Source organism: Bos taurus, chromosome 6 (assembly GCF_002263795.3).
Source record: "Bos taurus isolate L1 Dominette 01449 registration number 42190680 breed Hereford chromosome 6, ARS-UCD2.0, whole genome shotgun sequence".
Taxonomy (NCBI): Eukaryota; Metazoa; Chordata; class Mammalia; order Artiodactyla; family Bovidae; genus Bos; species Bos taurus.
The window spans coordinates 24393001-24413812 of NC_037333.1; the positions used below are offsets into that span (position 1 = coordinate 24393001).

Consider the following 20812-nt stretch of genomic DNA (forward strand, 5'->3'; position numbering starts at 1 on the left):
GTCTCAGTGACTGTCTCCATTTACAGGATTAAACTCACAAAACTTGAGGTTCACAGGCTCAATTGGTCCTTCCTGGAAGGAGAAGCAGAAGCAATAGTAATAGAGATGAGGTATTTGAGACACCGTAGTAATGGAACATTTATAGGCACAAGCTCGTAAAATCTGACCAACGGCCAGGTCAGCCGAGCTTTTTAGTGATTTTTAGTGATTTTGCATAGACTTCAACATCCTTTCCCCATAAACACTGTGATCTGTGATACCCTAAGCATGCTTCTCTTCTTTGCAACCCGAAAATGGCCAGTATGGAAGTTTTAAACAAAGAAATAAACATATTCATTAAAACAAAAAATGCTTTGAGTTTTATAAGGTCATTCTTTTATTAGATTTATTATTATATCTTTTATTATATTTATAATTATTTATAAGGTCATTCTTGATTTTTAAGTAACTTAAAAAAAACACAACTTTAATGAGGCCTCTCTGCTTTGCACAACTGTGTTTCTGTTTGGTGTTGTTTTGATGCGTATCTCAAGATTTCTCTTTTTCATACCTAGGAAAATCAGAAAGAAGTTGCAAGCACAAAGTAACAGAGAAGAAAATGAAAGCAGGATTCGTAACTCTGAATTAGAATTAGCAAAAAAGCAAACAGAGCATCTCCAAAATGAATAAATCCACAAACACCAGCCACCATACACTTAAATGACCAAGTAAAGCGTTCAGTCCAGTTCAGTTCAGTTCAGTTGCTCAGTCGCGTCCAACTCTTTGCGACCCCATGAATCGCAGCACACCAGGCCTCCCTGTCCATCACTAACTCCCGGAGTTCACTCAAACTCACGTCCATTGAGTTGGTGATGCCATCCAGCCATCTCATCCTCTGTCGTCCCCTTCTCCTCCTGACCTCAATCTTTCCCAGCATCAGGGTCTTTTCCAACGAGTCAACTCTTCACAATAGGTGGCCAAAGTATTGGAGTTTCAGCTTCAGCATCAGTCCTTTCAAAGAACACCCTTCTGATCTCCTTTAGAATGGACTGGTTGGATCTCCTTGCAGTCCAAGGGACTCTCAAGAGTCTTCTCCAACACCACAGTTCAAAAGCATCAATTCTTCGGTGCTCAGCCTTCTTCACAGTCCAACTCTCACATCCATACGTTTTCTTCAATTCTAAGCTCCAACTTTCAAAATACAATTTCAAGAAGTCAAATTTTAAACTGAAATACTATCCAGAGATATCCAATAGCCAAGTGTGAACATGATTTGCTGTAACCACTTTTTACAGTATGCCTAAAAGTTAAAATAGAGATACTTCCCCATAACTCAGACATTTCCTCCTCCTGGCATACGTGTGTAACCGGTTGCTGTAGCCACATCCTCCTAGCTAACTCTCTCCATTAAAATAAGGGAACAAATATGCCATTTAAGTGTGTCTCTCTCATCCGCTAGTATAACAACAGCAACAATAAAACAACAACTAGTTCTGCAACAGCAGTTTTAACTGGTGTCAAGATGAAGGGAGGTCAGAGGTCAAGTTACACAGATATTTAACTATGCAATGAACATATTGAGCTATCGGGACAAATAGGAACAAATAAATCCATGCTGGCAACCAGAAGTTGCAGTCCACAGCTTGATTTCTTAGCAGAGGTTGTGTATGTTCCCTCTGGTACAGTCTGTGAGCCACACTGACAGACAAAACATATACCACCCTTTAATCCCAATGGGGGATTAAACAAGACCACAGAAAAGTCACAAACCCCTTTCCCAACTAGGCTACAAAAGTAAAACTGTCAACCTTACCAGGCTCACTTTGTTCAAATCTAAGGTTGTTGGAGACACATGGGAATAAATATTGATATACATGTCAACTAACTATGATAACATCCTGGTTTTAGCAGGTCCTTTCTCATTAAGGAATCAGTAATAATATCAACAACCTTTTGCTGAGTAATTATTGTGTCAGCTGCTTGTGCATGCATGCTAAGTCACTTCAATTGTGTCCGACTCTGCAACCCTATGGATTGTAGCCTGCCAACCTCCTCTGTCCATAAGGAATCTCAAGGCAAGAATACTGGAGCAGGTTGCTGTGGCCTTCTCCAGGATATCTTCCCAACCCAGGGATCGAATCCCTGTCTCCTACATCTCCTGCATTGGCAGGCGGGTTCTTTACTACTGGCACCACCAGGGAAGATGCTTTGTACCCACTCTCTAATTTAATACCACAGCAATCCCATGAGGTAGGAATTATGTTCTGCATTCAAGACATGAAGTTCAGCTATTTGGCCAAAAACACAAAGCTAGTAATTGACAGAATAGGTATTTATGACCCATTTTACCAAACACGAAAACTCACATTTTTCTTTTGTATCACTATACTACCTGTCCTGCTGCTGCTGCTGCTAAGTCGCTTCAGTCGTGTCCGACTCTGTGCGACCCCATAGACGGCAGCCCACCAGGCTCCCCCGTCCCTGGGATTCTCCAGGCAAGAACACTGGAGTGAGTTGCCATTTCCTTCTCCAATGCAGGAAAGTGAAAAGTGAAAGTGAAGTCGCTCAGTCGTAGTAGGTACTAAATACATAGTAATGAATAAAGAATTTAACAAACATCTGCTGAGTAAAATATGCCCAAATCTCTGGTCACAAAATATGACAGGTTCAGTGAAAGATGCAATGTGTATATCTTTAAGACTTGGATCCTGGCTTAATATATGCAAACAGGAATTTAAGAGGCAAATGAATTCTGTCTACCGTTGCTTAGCACATATTACTCTGTTTTCAGCATAGAGCAATTTCTTTACCTCTTTGTCTTACTTTCTCTCTAATAAACTGTTAATTCCCTTGTCTAGACCTCCGGCACTCTTTTCCTAGACAGCAATAACCTCTTTCCCGTTCCCGCCAGTCTACTAACACCAAGGCCAAAATTATTTTCCATGCCTGCCACTCTCACATCCCCCTTTAATAGGAAACCCCCAGGTTTCCAATGGCTCTGCTAATTACATTAGTGGGGGCTGTTCCCTTCAAGAACTCACTCCACCCTACCTATCTGTTCCCTCTGCTGCTGTATTCTGTATTATGGAGGGTGGAATTTAGGCTCCATCCCAGATAATCCCTCCAGTCCTCCTCATCCTAACAGGTCACACAAACTGCTCCAAGTCATATTTGCAGCATGGGTTGCCAAAGAAGAAAAATAATGTTGCCAAAAGGCCTTCTTGCCTTTTACAAGAACAGATCTTAGAACAGATCTACTTCACCGTTTACCCGAGAGAATCCCTCTTTATAATATTATTGAACTTGGCAATCAGACAGAGGCTGAGAGGCCATTCCAAAAGGATTTGCTAAATCAGCTGTTCTTCTGAGGCAGAGTGATGCTGCATTCTAGCAAGAAGAGCGTTCCATTTAAAACAGAAGCTGGCCTTCAGTTTGCCCTACTCACTCTACTTTAGTATCCTTCCTTGTTTTCAAGTCTATACTACTTCAAAGAGAAGGAGCTCCAATTAAGGATGAGGAGATGGTACTCCTTTGAGCCAGACAATGTTTTTTTTTTTCTACTCACAGCCACCCCTCGGTCAAACCGCACTGGTTTTGTCATTTATAATATGTGACTGCCTGTGTGACAGCCAGGGAAGTCACCTCAGATTCACCCAGTAGTTCCCCACTGAAGTAACATCATGACAGGGATTAGGACATTTGCAGTATCTCTCAGGCTCTTTTTTCTGGGATTGCAGTCTGTGAAGCCTCTATAAACCAGAACTGCCAAGGTCTGTATTTGTCACCTTGTGGAAAATACTTGCCTAAAACGGAACATAAAGAAGAGCCAAGAGGAGAGAGCCCTGCCAGAATCCTGTGAGCTCTTGAATTCAACCATGCCTGAAAGCAGAATCATTATCCCTTGGACTTTCTAGTGATGGACGCTAATAAATTCCTATGCCTCTTAGCTTCAGCAAGGTTAGCTGGAATATTTTTGTCACTTGCAAATGCATGAGCTCTAAATAATAAACAGTGTGTAGCTGAGGGAAAGATGACTGCATGAGGTATATTTCCCAATAGGAAACAGATGGTACTCTCAAATTGGAAAATTTCAGAGGATTTTTTAAAATTAAGTTTCTATTTACAAAGCTGTAGGTGGGGTGGATCGGAACCACAAGGGTTCGTTAACTCAGAGTTGGGTAGAACAGAGCTGTTATCACCCGCAGGCCTACGAGGACAGGGGAAAGACTAGTTACCAGATTATGGAAGAAGAGACTCATGTCGAAACAGTAACCTTGAAATACACAGTGATGTGGAGTCAAGAGACACAACTAGTTCAAAGTGAACTTTCAAGAAAGGAGCCAAGGGAATCAACACATTGACCTCCATCTAGTTCTGATCTATCTACGATCCCTGTTGGCCTTATTAAACTGAACATCAGAGAGGCGTGTGATGTAGCCACACAAATCAATCTCCCTGGGCAGAGATGGAAATTCAGAAGGAGGAAATTTGATCTCCAGTTTCACATGAGAGTTATTCAGCACAGCCTATATGTTTTGCCTGTTACTCATTCCTGTCCTTCATCCAATTAAAAAATACATATTCTCATCTCAGGAGATACATGAAGTCCCATTGGCAGATGTATTTGCATGGAGTGATAATAGCTCCATCATACTGTCTTTCAAGGTTCCCACTGAGTGTGATTGTTGTGCAAAGTCTGTCCTTCAGCTGATGCCAGCAAAGCATAGGATCTATCCACAAATCAGACCCATGCTTTTGCTTCCACAACTCACTAGTCATTTTGAACTCTCCATGAAGTCATAGATGTGAATGAGTAAAAGACAGCAAAGCAGTAGAGGCAGGTACAATATTGAGTCTGAGCCACCAACTTCTGCAGTTGATTGAATATGCTTGGGACTAGACTTGTATATGCTATCCAATTTTATAGTATAATATTATTGTTTATGTCCAGTGTTAATTTCTGTGTATCAAATAATACTTCAGATATAATGGAAACTTCAGATTTCATAGTCATTTTACTTTGCATGGTAAAGTATTTAGTGTCTGGTAGCAAGCCAGAAGCTGCTTTTCAAATGGAAAATAGCTGTCAGTAAAGAAGGACATGGCCTTATTCCAGAGCCCTGGGTATATAGGCTGTTGATCTTCCTATTGAATTTGCCAGAGGCTTGAAGAGCATCTCCATCTGCCATAAATTCTTCCTTTATTTATAGTGTCCCATATTATGAGGCCCAGATAGCAGAGTAGCCTGCATTGCCGTCTAGACTCACTACAGAGCCCATTCTTCCTATAAGTTTTCCCTCTCAAAACTTGTAACTTTAAATATTACCCATACATGGGTAATAGGATTATACCAAAACAAATGTGTTGCCTGCAAATTCCTAACTGGTCCTAGGTATAATATCTTTTTCTAAGTGATGAGTTCCATGTAAGGTGTAGCAACTTGTGCCTTTCTTCAGAAAAAAAGGTCACATTATGCCTAATGGATAACTCATATTTCAGACTCTGAAACTTCATAGTTTTTATTCCTGCCTTTTAGAATGCAGCCTTTTTACGATATACAGACTGCTTGCTGCTTCTACTTACTAGACCCAGTTAACAATGTTATCTTTATGTAGTAGATGAGTGAGATGTTTAGTGAAAATAGCAAGATGATCAAGGTCCATCTAGATTATATTATAACATAAAGCATGGTCCACATATCACCTGGGCCAGGTAGTAACTCTATACTATAGTCCCTGTCATGTAGATGCTTCTGATTTTCCTCACTGATTGAAATGGAATGATAAGACAGCTGCACATAAAATCAGCACATGATTATGTTTGCTATTGTTGGTGCTGTTTAGTTGCTAAGTCATGTCCAATTCTTTGTGACCCCATGAACTGCAGCATATAGGCTTCCCTGTCCTTCACTGTCTCCCTGAGTTTGCTCAAACTCACTCCTATAGTTTATTAGTCTCCATGATATATACCAGCCAAATAGACATGTTAAATAATACATGGTAAGTATAACTACCATTTCACTTCTCAAAATTGTGATAGTGACACTAATCTCTATAATACCCCCAGGAATGAGATACTGGTTTTGGTTAATCATCTTATTAATGGAGGCAGGGAGCCCATTTCAGGCATTTCTACTTGACGTTTTCTATCATAATATTGCCCACTTCATAGGTAATGGTACCAATATAGGGATTTTTTTCTCTTCTTGAATAAATTAATCATCTTAAAATTTCTAGATAAGGAATTAAAAGTAGTATTTATCCCCAGTCTTCCAAGAACTACTATCAGATGTGAGCCAAGATTGCATCTATTAACTGGCTTCTATGAGCCCCTGCTCACTAGGACACAAAGCTATTTAGTCCTAGGGAATTGCTTCAGTTTATAGACAATGTCTAATAACCCCCAGAAAGTGTGGGCATTTATCATTTTTTTAGCACACAGTCACCATAATAAATGGTTTCAGAGTTCCCAAGGAAGTCTTGGGAAGAGACTTGCGGGATTGATAAGTCCATATGACGATGTCTTTCCTTAAAGAGACCTGGAGGACTTCCCCGGTGGTTCAGTGGTTAAGACTCTACCCTTAACTGCAGGGGGTGTGGGTTTGACCCCTGGTGGCGGAATTTCCACATGCAGCATGATGCAGCACCTCCCCCTAAAAGAAGGAGAACCTGGACTATTCCTCAGTTCACAGACTTCAGGTATATGAATCAGTTTAGATTTAGAACCTGTATAGGAAGGCATGAAATCCACCTCAAAGATTCAAGTTAGGTTTCTGTGCTTTGGACGAATAATTTTTCCACTTATATATGTCAAATAACCCATTAATAGAATGCTCTCTAGGGGACTCCCACAACAAACAAGTATTGTCACAGACCCCTTAGGTCCAAACTCTGTGCTTATCGTTCAAATCCCATAATTTCTTATAACACTTAGCTCGTCTCTGACAGTTAATTGCTATTAAACATACTCTACAAATCTAAGACTTCCACTATTCACGCTGCGGTCAGTGAACTTCTTACACTGCATCATCCTCTCAATCCTCTCTTTCTCAAAAGGAGCCATCATAGAACTTCTCAAGCATCTGCTGTCCCACATCAATGCATTCCTTACTCCTTTGGTGAATGGTGCATCCTTTGGGTCTTCCCAAAGGGTTTGACTAAACAGACTACTGCTGATAGAGATAGGTTGACTCTTCTTTTCTTTTCTTTTCTATATGCTCTTTTCTCATGGAGTCAGGTCTTGAATTTCTCAAACTGTGCTATGTGGGAAAATAACTCTCATTATATAGGTCTAGAAGGAATGAGAGTTGGTGAGGTTGGGTCCTAAGAGAAATCAGCATCAGATTATGAGTCAACTGCCTTAGGTTAAATCCCTGAAAAATTTTTATGCAAAGACTATTCAGAGGGAGGAGATGGAGCAGAAACTACCTCCTCAGGCAAGAGAATTTCAAGAGAATTTAGAGGATCAGAGTCCTGACTCATGGGAAAAGACCCCGATGCTGGGAAAGATTGAGGGCAGAAGGAAAAGGGGGCGACAGAGGATGGGATGGTTGAATGGCATCACCAACTAAATGGACATGAGTTTGAACAAATTACAAGAGACAGTTAAGGACAGGGAAGCCTAGCATACTGCAGTCCATGGGATCACAAAGAGTCAGAAATGAATGAGTGACTTAACAACAACAAAGTCCTCAGCCCAACGTCTGCTCAAATGTCCCAATCCCCTGCCTCAGATTTTCTACCAGCTTCTTTTCAAATGAGAAACCCAGAGACATACTTAAGAATTTGATGGATGCTGCAATCTCCCACCTTTTATAATCACATCCCAGGTTTGTGCCTTAGCCAAATAGCAACAGTGGGAGATGAGGAACTCCTTCAAAGCTTCCACTGAGGCCTTCTTGTTTTCCACATGTGTTATATAAATTTGTATCTCTTAATTTCTCTTTTCCCTAAGTAAGCCCCTGAGGGAAAGAAGTCAGCTTATTCTGCATGCTTTATAATCTCTGCTGTTGCCATAGTGATCTCCTGCTGCAATGCTCTCCATCTGTAAATCATTCTCTACCACCATCATGACACTCTGGGTAATAGAAATACCTCTGTACCCACTTTTCCCAAGTAGGATGATTATCCTGTGATCCATGAATTTAGGAGAAACTTAATGTCAGAATCCCACTTGGAAGGTCTATTCCCAGTGGCCACTTCCAGTACCAATAAATGCAGAATGTAAAACTAATTATTGCATTACTCAGGGTCACAACAGGAAAGAGGCAGCACATTCAAATTAGAATAATTCAAAGGAAGCTTATTACAAAAGGACAATTTACTAAAATGAGATTTAGGAAGAACCACAAGTGATAATGTATTTTTCCAGACTTTTATTACAACCCATAGTTGAAAGGTGACAATGAGGGGAGAAAGCAGTTAGCAGAATCTAAAAGTTGAAAGACAAATATAGAAGGTCACTTTGAGATGATCTAGTGAAGGAGCATTTCAGGGAAAGGCAGCAAAAAATACAGAGATGGCATTGTGAAGGAAGAGCATGTAGCCCTATACCTAGAATAGAGGGTGAGAAATGAGAAATGAGGACCGAGAGGTGAGGAAAGTTGCACATATTATAGGCTATTGTAGGTTATTGTAAGGGTTTTGTTTTAATGTCCATATATTGGGAAGATTCCAGAAAGTTTGATTCTGATTTACATTTTTAAAGGATCACACAGACCACACAGAATGGTGGTGACCACACAGATCACACAGAATTACAACAATCTAGATGGGAACTTCCTGGTGGTCCGGTGGCTGAGACTCTGTCCTCCCAATGCAGGGGGCCCAGGTTCTATCCCTGGTCAGAGAACTAGATCCCACATGCCTAAATTAAGAGCCCATACACCGCAATGAAGGTCCTACATGCTGCAACTAAGACCCAGCCCAGTCAAAAAAATTAAAAAACAATAATATAGTTGAAGGGCAATGTTGGCTTGGACCAGCTCCAAGTAGTGGTGTTAGCACAAAGTGATCAGATTTTGGAAACCTTTTTTTTGAAGTAAGTCTGATAGGAATTGCTGAGACGTTGAATAGGGGTTGTGAAAGAAGGAAAAAATCCCATGTTTTTGGATTGAGTAACTTAAGAATGAAGGTGTCATCCATGGAGTTGGAGATGGCTTTGAAAAGAACAGGTTTAGAAGGAAAAAAATAGGAATTCTACTTGGACATGTTAGGTTTGAGATGCTTTGGAGGCATAAAGTAGGTGACTGGAAATACAATCTGAAGTTTAGAAGAAAGGTCCAGGCCAGAGATATAAACATGGGAGTGTGAACAGACAGACGGTACTTAAAACCTCAGTACTAGATGAGATCACCTAGGCAGTGAATATCAATAAAGACAGGACCATAAATTTGAAATATGAATCAGTCCCTGAGAAAATTTTATTCTAAAATGATTGTTCTGAGGAGCTTTAATATCATGGAGGGTCGAGAGACTACCCTGTCTCTCAGTGGAATTTTGTAACATTCTTATTTAAGGGTGTAAAGATCATGGTTAACTTGATGAAGAAGAATATGGTTATGAGAGATATGCAGTCTCTTTAGACTTCCATTTCTTTATGCCCTCAGGTTACACACATTTAAAATCACCAGAAATGCCTTAGGAAAGGCCTCCTAGGGTTTCCAGAAGATGAACAAGGCACATCCAGTGCTCGGCTGTGGACTTCGTGTAGGAAAACCTTATGTCTGAATTGATGCCAGTTTCTCACGCTTTTCCTCAGCAATCCTCTGGAGGTCACAGAGGGAGAATTAACATGTATCCACCTGCGGAAGTAGCTACACCCATAGCAGGACCCCTAGGAAAACCCCCTAAAGCCCCAAAGCAGCAGTGAATGAAACTCTGTGTACCACATCCACCTCAGTACCTTAGACTGTATCCATCTGTGGGAAGCTGAACCCTAAAATCCAACCTCCTCACATGTCTATGTGAAAATTGCTCATGCACAGATTGCTTCAGCTTATGTGGTGACTGCTAGAAATCACAGAGCCCCGTGCCATTGCTGTCCTGATGTTCACCCTGATTTGATGTTCCCGATTTGGAAGACAACGAAGTATGGATATTATACAGCTTGTCAAGAGACACAGAGCAAGTTAGGAATTGGTTGTCTTCATTCCACTCCTTGATTTACCACCTGGTCTTTTCGGCTCACAAGATAACACAAGATTATTTTAAAACCACACAATCACCCCCAAATGTCAGTTTTACACACCCTAATGTAATTGGGAGCAGTTCTGAAGCCAGTTTTATTTTGAACCCTGGCTCTTAGTGACCCCATAGCCTTAACATTTTCATATTGCTCTCCCAATTTTAAAAGATAATGGAGAAAGAGCACAGAAATAAACCCTGGCTGAAAATAAAATTTTTAAATTATATCAAGCAATACACAGCTGTGAAATCATTTATGAGAGAGCTGTCAGGAGATATACCCTATATTATTTTGTGACCCATTCAGAAATAATCATTTCTCCCTGGCTGGTCTCATTGGCTGTGGCTCCTAAAAGTATAGGCAACATTGAACTAGGTGACTGGAGGGCTTCTGGGACTGCTTTCCTTCCTGTGTATAACCTCAGGGAAAACTCCAGTTTCCTCATTAGTACAGCCAGGTTGTAACGCTAACTCTGTCTACCTTACAGGTGTTTGTAAAGACCAGGTAAGGTATTGCACTATAATGTATAAGCACTAAACAAATAAAAATAAAAGTGATAATAGACAATATTAAATAGCACTCCGCGTAAGCCATTGCTCCCAGTGCTGGTCTCGCTTCTTCACAGCAGCCTTGCAATACAGGCAAGCTTTATTTGTATTGATCTATTTTGTATCTAATAATGAGAGTGCAAGGAATGAATGACTCATTGCTGTTCTTCTGGATGTTGAAACTGCATCAAGATTGTCATACTGAGGGAAGTCAGTCAGAGAAAGACAAGTATCATATGATATCACTTATATGTGGAATCTAAAAGAATGGTAAAATTAATCTATTTGCAAAACAGAAATAGAGACACAGATGTAGAAAACAAACTTATGGTTGCCAAGGGAAGGAGGAGTAAAAGGATAAATTGGAAGGTTGGGATTGACATATACATTCCACAATGTGTAAAATAGACAGGGACCTAACGGTATGGCATAAGGAATTCTATTCAATACTCTCTAATGACCCATAAGGCAAAATAATCTGAAAAAGAGTAAATATATGCTTAACTGATTAATGTTGCAGTATAGCAAAAACTAATACAATATTCTAAATCAGCTACATTCCAATAAAAATGAATTTTAAAAAATTTTAGAAAGAAAGCGATGGATAGCCACTGAGAAATTTTAAGCAGAAACTTAGCATTAAATACAATAAAATTTGTGTTTTATTTAAAAAAAAAAAACTGCAAGATCACCTTCTAAATTTTGACTCAAGCGTGCATGCTAAGTTGCTTCAGTATCTGACTCTTTGTAGCCCCATGGACTGTAACTCGCCAGGCTCCTCTGTCCATGGGTTTCCCCAGAGAAGAATACTGGAGTGAGTTGCCATGCCCTTCTCCAGGGGATCTTCCCAACTCAGGGATCAAACCCCTGTTTCTTACCATCTCCTGCGTTGGCAAGTGGGTACTTTACCACTGGTACCACCTGGGAAGCCAAGAGGCCAAGAAAGGCATTTGCAGACTCACATCTACAAGCTGATTGTGACTAGGACTCTGGCCAACCCAGAACTGTAAATGGGGATCTAGCTATATGGTTAAGGTAGAATCAGGTGGTACAGTGGGTTGTTAGGAAATTAGTTTTGAAGCTTTGTTTGCATAACAATCACATTGCATTTGTATCTAATGAAGAATACATACATAATATACACATAATGTATGCAATGTATATAGTGAATAATGTATCAGTTCAGTTCAGTCGCTCAGTCATGTCCGACGCTTTGAGACCCCATGAATCACAGCACGCCAGGCCTCCCTGTCCATCACCAACTCCCGGAGTTCACTCAGACTCACGTCCATCGAGTCGGTGATGCCATCCAGCCATCTCATCCTCTGTCGTCCCCTTCTCCTCCTGCCCCCAATCCCTCCCAGCATCAGAGTCTTTTCCAATGAGTCAACTCTTCCCATGAGGTGGCCAAAGTACTGGAGTTTCAGCTTTAGCATCATTCCTTCCAAAGAAATCCCAGGGCTCATCTCCTTCAGAATGGACTGGTTGGATCTCCTTGCAGTCCAAGGGACTCTCAAGAGTCTTCTCCAACACCACAGTTCAAAAGCATCAATTCTTCAGTGCTCAGCCTTCTTCACAGTCCAACTCTCACATCCATACATGACCACAGGAAAAACCATAGCCTTGACTAGACGGACCTTTGTTGGCAAAGTAATGTCTCTGCTTTTGAATATGCTATCTAGGTTGGTCATAACTTTCCTTCCAAGGAGTAAACGTCTTTTAATTTCGTGGCTGCAGTCACCATTTGCAGTGATTTTGGAGCCCAAAAAAATAAAGTCTGACACTGTTTCCACATCTATTTCCCATGACGTGATGGGACCGGATGCCATGATCTTCGTTTTCTGAATGTTGAGCTTTAAGCCAAATTTTTCACTCTCCACTTTCACTTTCATCAAGAGGCTTTTGAGTTCCTCTTCACTTTCTGCCATAGGGTGGTGTCATCTGCATATCTGAGGTTATTGATATTTCTCCCGGCAATCTTGATTCCAGATTGTGATTCTTCCAGCCCAGTGTTTCTCATGATGTACTCTGCATATAAGTTAAATAAGCAGGGTGACAATATACAGCCTTGACGTACTCCTTTTCCTATTTGGAACCAGTCTGTTGTTCCATGTCCAGTTCTAACTGTTGCTTCCTGACCTGCATACAGATTTCTCAAGAAGCAGATCAGGTGGTCTGGTATTCCCATCTCTTTCAGAATTTTCCACAGTTTATTGTGATCCACACAGTCAAAGGCTTTGACATAGTCAATAAAGCAGAAATAGATGTTTTTCTGGAACTTTCTTGCTTTTTCCATGATCCAGCGGATGTTGGCAATTTGATCTCTGGTTCCTCTGCCTCTTCTAAAACCAGCTTGAACATCAGGAATTCACGGTTCACGAATTGCTGAAGCCTGGCTTGGAGAATTTTGAGCATTACTTTACTAGCGTGTGAGATGAGTGCAATTGTGCGGTAGTTTGAGCATTCTTTGGCATTGCATTTCTTTGGGATTGGAATGAAAACGGACCTTTTCCAGTCCTGTGGCCACTGCTGAGTTTTCCAAATTTGCTGGCATATTGAGTGCAGCACTTTCACAGCATCATCTTTCAGGATTTGAAGTAGCTCAACTGGAATTCCATCACCTCCACTAGCTTTGTTTGTAGTGATGCTTTCTAAGGCCCACTTGACTTCACATTCCAGGATGTCTGGTTCTAGGTCAGTGATCACACCATCGTGTAGCATGCTAATTAAATGCAGCCAAATTTTCTTAAAATACTTTTATTCACACTCTACAAGAGGTGAGAAAATCCCATTTGTCTCTGTCAAAGTAGAGTGAAGGCTATTGGTGATTGTAGGGGTACATTATGCTCTTTGACCCACTCCCTTAGGGTGACTCCTGGGCTGGCCTTTGTTCAGGCAGGTGGTGTACCAGGATGAGCCTTCTGGTGTCCACTTACCCTCTCTGCTTTCTCCCTTCTAATCTCTTTTATCTTCCCTCTTCTCTCTCTCATCCCCATTTCTCTCCTCTGTCTTCTCTTCTCTTCAGTTCTTTCTCCCTTCTCTCTCTCTGCTTACCTTGCTACCTCTTAATTTCCCTTTTTTGTCTCCCCACCTCCTTTTCTCTCATTCTCTCTCCCTCCCACCACCCTTTGCTCACCTCCATCATGTGGTTTGGGCTTCTGCTTCAACCTGTTAGGCCCAACCCCATTTCCTACTGACCTGACAGTCTTTCTTCCCATTCTACCTAGATTTTCCCAGAGCCTTCCCTGCTTCAACAGCCTGACTGGCTTCCTCACAGGACTGCATTGTGTAAGTGGAGCCACAGTACAATCCTCCTGTCTGGATTCTCCCTACATTGCCCCACTCCACACGGCAGGTTGGGATTGAGGAGTCCAATCTGTGTCTGACCTCCCAGTGTCTCTGTGGCATGGAGTATTGGCCAGCTTCAGTGACATTGTGAGCCCAGATCAGCTTCTCCCAAGTCCATCACTTGCCTCCTAGAGGCCTATGTTACTAATGTCTGATCTGGGGGGATGAATCTGGTGAGAACTCATGACCAGTGAGTAAGAGTCATGGTTCTCAAAGAGATTTTCCAGGTTGACAAAGATCCTAGTTAGTAATCAAAGAGCATTGTCATCCAAGGGACATTTATTGAGAATTTAATGATGTCTTAGCATGTTAGGTATGCCAAGATGAATACTTTGGACCTTATCCTTAGGAACCTGAAAGTCTAGTAGAGGGGGAATGGGATGGGTTAGAAGTAGGATCGTATTATGAATATATATACAAATAGGAAATTAGAATTCCACTTCCTGTAAAAGAATAATGGAAGAAAATTTACCTACCTTGTGGACTGGGGGAGCATTTCTAGAGGGATCAACCTGTGACTTGAGCCTTTTAAGATGTGGTTTCATTGGCTAAGACATCGTAGACAGGAGTATACTATGAGCACAGTTCTAGAGACAAGAAGAAGGTATAAAAAAGAAGCTGTATGTTGCTAGAGGATGAGTAATCAGAGCAATTCACAAGCAGCTTTGCTAGCTAAGAAGGAATAAGAACCAAAGGCCAGGAGAAGAGCCTGGCTGAAAAGGGTCAGGTTCTGAATTGGCTCAAGCCCAACAGGACACTACAGGGCAGATTCCCAGGGGGCAACGAAGAGGTTGGGGTCACAGGGGCACCCAGGGACCCACCCCAGGCACTTAAGGCTCAGAAGAGCAGAGTAATTCCTTATACACCTGCCACATTTTGTGCTTATTGGTGGCAAGTGAGTCCACACCTTTCAGAACTACCTGCCAATCTGCTGAACTGGGGTCTGAGGAACTATACATATACTTTAATTGGCTAAAGAAAGATAGCCCATAGTAGAAAAATAAGATTGGAAGTGTAAGTGATTTCCATATTCTGAAAAGTCTTGTTGACCAACCTTAGAAGCTTTTTTTTTTCTACAGACAAATGGAAGTTCATTTGCCACTGCATGCACGCTTGCATTCTAAGCTGCTTCAGTCATGTCTGACTCTTTGGGACCCTATGGACTGTAGCCCTCCAGGCTCCTCTATCCAGGGGATTCTCCAGGCAAGAATAGTGGAGTGGGTTGCCATGCTCTTCTCCAGGGGATCTTCCCAACTCAGGAATTGAACCTGCTCCTCCTGCAACTCCTGCACTGCTGGCAGATTCTTTACCACAGAGCCACTGGGGAAGCTCCATTTGTCACTGACATTTCAACAAAATCCAGAGCAAAGAGCCCTGGATTGAAACTTCTACTAATGATTCTAGTCTAAGAAATGTAGTTTAGGCACATCATACTTCCTTAGGCCAAGCATACATGAAGTTGAATTAAGCCAGAAGAAAAAACACCAATACAGTATACTAACGCATATATATGGAATTTAGAAAGATGGTAACAATAACCCTGTGTACGAGACAGCAAAAGAGACACTGATGTATAGAACAGTCTTATGGACTCTGTGGGAGAGGGAGAGGGTGGGAAGATTTGGGAGAATGGCATTGAAACATGTAAAATATCATGTATGAAATGAGATGCCAGTCCAGGTTCAATGCATGATACTGGATGCTTGGGGCTAGTGCACTGGGACGACCCAGAGGGATGGTATGGGGAGGGAGGAGGGAGGAGGGTTCAGGATGGGGAACACATGTATACCTGTGGTGGATTCATTTTGATATTTGGCAAAACTAATACAATTATGTAAAGTTTAAAAATAAAATAAAATTAAAGAAAAAAAGATCAGAACAGAAAAATAAATAAATAAAAAAAATAAAAGGAGAAATAGTACATTTCATGAGCACTTTCACTACAGGATTTCTTTACTTTGCCAATTGTATCAGGACTGTCACCTGCTTGATTCACGAGCACCTGCTTAGGTGACATTTTGCAGGAACAGAGCAGAAGCATGAAGAAAGAGACCCTGTGCTCAGCCTTCTCCACTTTGTAAACAAGAAAACTACCATTTCCACATTAAATCTCAGGGCTATTTTTCAATTAAAGGAAATAAAAAATCCAGAGTGCCTTGAATTCCTCAATAGAAATGTGCTACAAGAATATGAAGTCCATAAATTTTATGTGTCTCCTTCTCTGCAGCCTAACAGCTGGTCCAGAAGGGAAGAGGTCGGTTTAGACCCAAGTTGCAGTTACCAAGGGCAGCAGTGTGATCATCTGACTGGAGGGTATAGAAACCTTGCTAAAGGGGTCAGAAGGCAGCACCGCCCCATTCATATAGGTGTCAGGACACCCGCAGAGAGTGGCAGCCATGCCTGTTTTGTTGCACTCCTGCTGGAATGCTCATGGAGAATAAGATGATGCTGTAAAAGCTTTATGACCCTGTGGTGAAGGAGACCATCCTAAGTGTTGGGCTGTTACTCACATTATTGCTATAACATATGCAAATAAAACACAAGTGCTTCACATACCTTATACAAATAATTATATATTTACATACTTAATCTTTACATTTCTGCAAGAAGTAACCTACATGAGAGCAGGACTCAAGTCCATATCATCAGCATTATATCCTAGTTTTCAGTATAATACCTGATACATAATAGGTTATCAGTGAATATCGGGTCAATGATATCTTAGTGCCCTGCAATGTTATCACCTCCTCCTTCAAGAATGAATAAATGAACAAGATCATTGACTTTTATACACTCAAGTATTAAATCTTATTAAGCACATTCTGTACCTGAAACATAACAGGCTCCAAGACTAATTGAATGGTTTGATTTCTCCACTTGACTATAAACCCCATGAGATCGGGGATCATTTCTTGCTTGCAGCACTTAGCATGGCTCCCAGAATATGTAAATGCTTTCTACCTCCTTGGTCAGCTCAGTCAAACATGGCAGACCACCAAAAGTTTCAGAAGCAGTGCAGTTTGTAAGAAATTATACCAAAATAAGAATGTCAAGTCCTGGTTTAAATTTCAACTCTGGCACCATAAATATAGGCATGTATTGAGACTTTCTGCCCTTCCTTTTTCCTTATCAGTCCAGAATATAATCTTTAAATTTCCCTTCTCTCCATGGCCTCCTGAAAGGCCCCTACTAATCAGAATTTGTTTAGGTATCTAGTAGGAGAGACAGAGAGAAAAAGAGATTACATAACTGTTTATGTACATACTTTACATCATATTGCAGGCTCTACATTCCAGAAAAATGATTGCCTTCAGTAGAAATTTATGTCATATTAAATATTCTCAAGAATGCTCGGCCTAAATGCCATCCTCTCTGAGCTTCTCATTTAAAGCAGGCCTCCTAGTTTGTTCAGGGCTTCACCACAGGGCCTAGGACAGTGTCTGGCCAGTAATGACATTCAATAAATAAATGTTGAATGAGAGGAAAAATGAAATACATGGAGGTGAGAGGGGGATAAAAAGAGAGAAATGCTTTTGATTCAGGTTCTGAAAACCATCAAATAAGCAAATGGAGCATATAAAGGGAACGCAGACTATATACTGGTAGTATTGTTTGAGATTAAAAAAAAGAAGTATCCGCTACATTACTGACTTGCTTTGCTGACAGTTAATTTTTAAGAAGGCTAAGGCTGTGATAAAAGGGATGAAGAAAACCACTGGTAGATATCATTTAAAGCCAAATTTATTAAGTGATAGTTAAATGGCACAATTGTAGCCAGTGAATTTTTACTTCAAGTACAAAAGAAAAAATAATACCCTGAGGCTAGCAGAACTAAAATCTCTCTCATCTCTTAACAGAAAAGCATTCATCCTAAAGCCATTTCTTTAATGCCTCCTGTAGGTTAGATGTCATTTAGCTTTAATCTTGGGAAGTAATTATTACTGTCCTCAATTTACAGGTAAAAAACTGAGGCTCAAAAAGACCAAATGACTTGTCTAAGATCATTCAGCTAAGGGCAGCATGAGATTAAAATCCAAAGCTACTGAATTTAAAGTCTAGATATCTTCCTTTATGAAATATAAAAGTATCCTGCCTCGAGGGAATAGAATTTTCTCTCAAACTATAAACCATCCTATGAGATAGAAAAAGCCTAAAAACCTTATCAAAGTCTTACACATAGTATTATTGAAAAGTTGCTTTCAGAATGAGATGCTTTCATTTTAATCCTATTTTCCAAGAGACTTCCACTATAACATTTGAAAGCATATTTCCATAGGAATAAAAGAGGCCTAGGCATAATAGAAACATTCTTACTCAAACAGAACTCTTATAAAATCGTGTTCCAGATAAAGTTAATGTATAATGATAAAATATGCATGTAAACCAAGTCACCCAATTCAAACAAAACACAGAAATTTTGTATCTGACAATGGTTCAGTGGTCTGAAAAAGAAAACAAAGGATAGAAGCTAACTGCCTTAAAAGTTACTCTTCTATGAAATCCCCTTGCTGAAATTTCACATGCAGATCTTGGTAGCTGATAGAATTTTGTTTCAAAGCTAGTTTAGAAGCTGCTGGCTTCCAGAAATAAACAAGTGGAGCTGGGCTGCAGTGGAAAGGAGACAGAAGAAATCCAGAGACTGATTTTCAAAATAAGTTGAAAGAGGACAAAAGAGAAAATTGATTTCTAGAAACACACAGCCAAGAGCATCTGAAATGTAACTGCTAGGAGTCCTCAGGCAATAGCTCAAGTTTGCTTTTTGTTTTATAAATTTATAAAACTGCTGCATTTTAATGCCTGGAAGCAAGTGAAAGTCTTCACTCTGTATTTTTGATGCAGAATAGATGTCCAGAAATGTCTAGCAACTCGTCCAGTGGAGCACAGCTAGTCAAAGAGTATTTTGAGCCATTCCATGAAGGTAACTAACATAATATTGTAAAGCAACTATAATCCAATAAATATAAATAAATAAAGTATCTTGTGATAAGATTTGCTTTTTCAAATTACAAACTATTTCAATTTGCCTAAGCACATTGGGCAAATTAGTACATTAACAAATTACCAAACCACTATAAACATTTTTTAATAATTATCTTTCAAATTGTTAACAGAAAATGGTATTTAATAAAAACAGCTTTTTGCAAACCTTTGAACTCTTTGGACTCACGATGTTTGGTGATAAACAAATTGAACAGAAAATGAACCAGTTGAGCTCATATTGGCAAGATTAAATGATAGGATTTAGAACAATCACCGTTATGCACAGATAGGACAGAAGAGGCTGTGGAGAATTCAAAACAGCTAGGATATTATTAGCAAAATATTTCTTTAATAGAAGTGTGCCAATTGACACAGTATACACAGGGACCAATTTGGAGTGGAAATGAGAGAGGATCAAAGTGCTCTGGAAAATAGGAGACCAGGAGGAGGGGCTGAGAGAGGTGTCTGCACAGCTGGGCATGCTCCCCGACCTGGCAGCCCTGCACGACCAGCAGAACACAGCTCTGCGAGCAGACTTGTCCAGCAAGGGTTGCTTCTACAGCTCTGCCAAGCTCCGTTTAAAAAAACAAAAACAAAAAACTTGAAACCACTCTGACAATACTCTTGAGAATGTGAGGCTCCAAGAGTTAAGAAAGCACAGAGCTGAGGTTTCTGCTTCTGCCCTTTCACTGTGATTCCTGTACAGACCAGGCACAGAGACACTGTTCAAAGACCACAGAGTAACCCAATATGCTTTACACGATGTTCCCCACATTTGAAAGTGTTTTTTTATAAACACCGTTGGCAGCATTTTTCATTATTATTTTAATCATTTGCAGTTTCACGTTGGACTTTACCATAAAGCCATTTTCCACGTTTGTTGCCAGCAGCAGAACTTGGTCAGCTGCCACTCGGAACTAGTTCCACACTATCTCTCCCCACTATCTGTAATGTGACCCAGTTTTGGTGAGAGAAAAAGAGTTCCTGATCCTTAATTGCTGCAGCCTGCCAGGAGCTCTTTGCTGGACATGGGAAGTTTCTGACCCTCACCAGAGCCTCACAATGTGTAGGTCAACTGTCTGGTGCTTAAGAGTGTTGGACACAGGGAAAAGTCTTTTGGAAGATCAAATTAAAAGGAGAGCACTGCATTTGCTGATTAGTGCATCAGACTGGGACTGCACACAGCCCAGACACAGCTTCCTGTGCCACTGGGGGGTAATTAGGAAGCTAGAGGGAGATGGAGCCTACACAGTGGAACTGCGCTGGAGCCCAGTAGCACCACTCACTAGCCTTGTGAATGGGAGGGAGTTCATCTCACTGAGCCTGAATTACAGCATCTAAATGTGGGAATAAACATTAATAAGCTAATTAGTAAACATTAACCATGTTTGTTAGGAAAGTATGAAAAAGCCTTTGTGATCTGTACTATGACTTACAGAAATTAGTTATTAATGTTACCACAAAAAATCATTTCCTTTCATCAGTGTATACACACACACATGCAAGATACAGAGGGAATAATTTCAGTTAATTAATTACTACAATATATTTTGATTTCCTTAACTTACATAACTTGACTCAGTGTTGGTCAAGGGTTGGGCTGGCAGGGTAACGTCTGCCGAATAGAATCTAATTTAAATAAAGATGGGTTGTCCAGACCATCTTACGTTTTCAGTGCTGACCCACTTACAAGGCCCTCAGAAATAAATTTTGATGGCATTAAGTTTGACCTCTCTCGTGATGACAGAGCTGGAAACTGAAGGTAAGTGCAG

The 20812-nt window shown here is 40.6% G+C and overlaps 1 long non-coding RNA gene across 1 annotated transcript in view; it reads right to left on the minus strand.

Moving 5' to 3' along the window:
* Window positions 1–373: 373 nt before the first annotated feature.
* Window positions 374–20812, minus strand: part of LOC104972699 (uncharacterized) — a 53277-nt gene continuing 32838 nt past the window's right edge. The window contains exon 3 of the long non-coding RNA XR_807218.4: window positions 374–1170. This is a non-coding gene — a long non-coding RNA (uncharacterized lncRNA). The remainder of the gene's footprint in view (window positions 1171–20812) is intronic.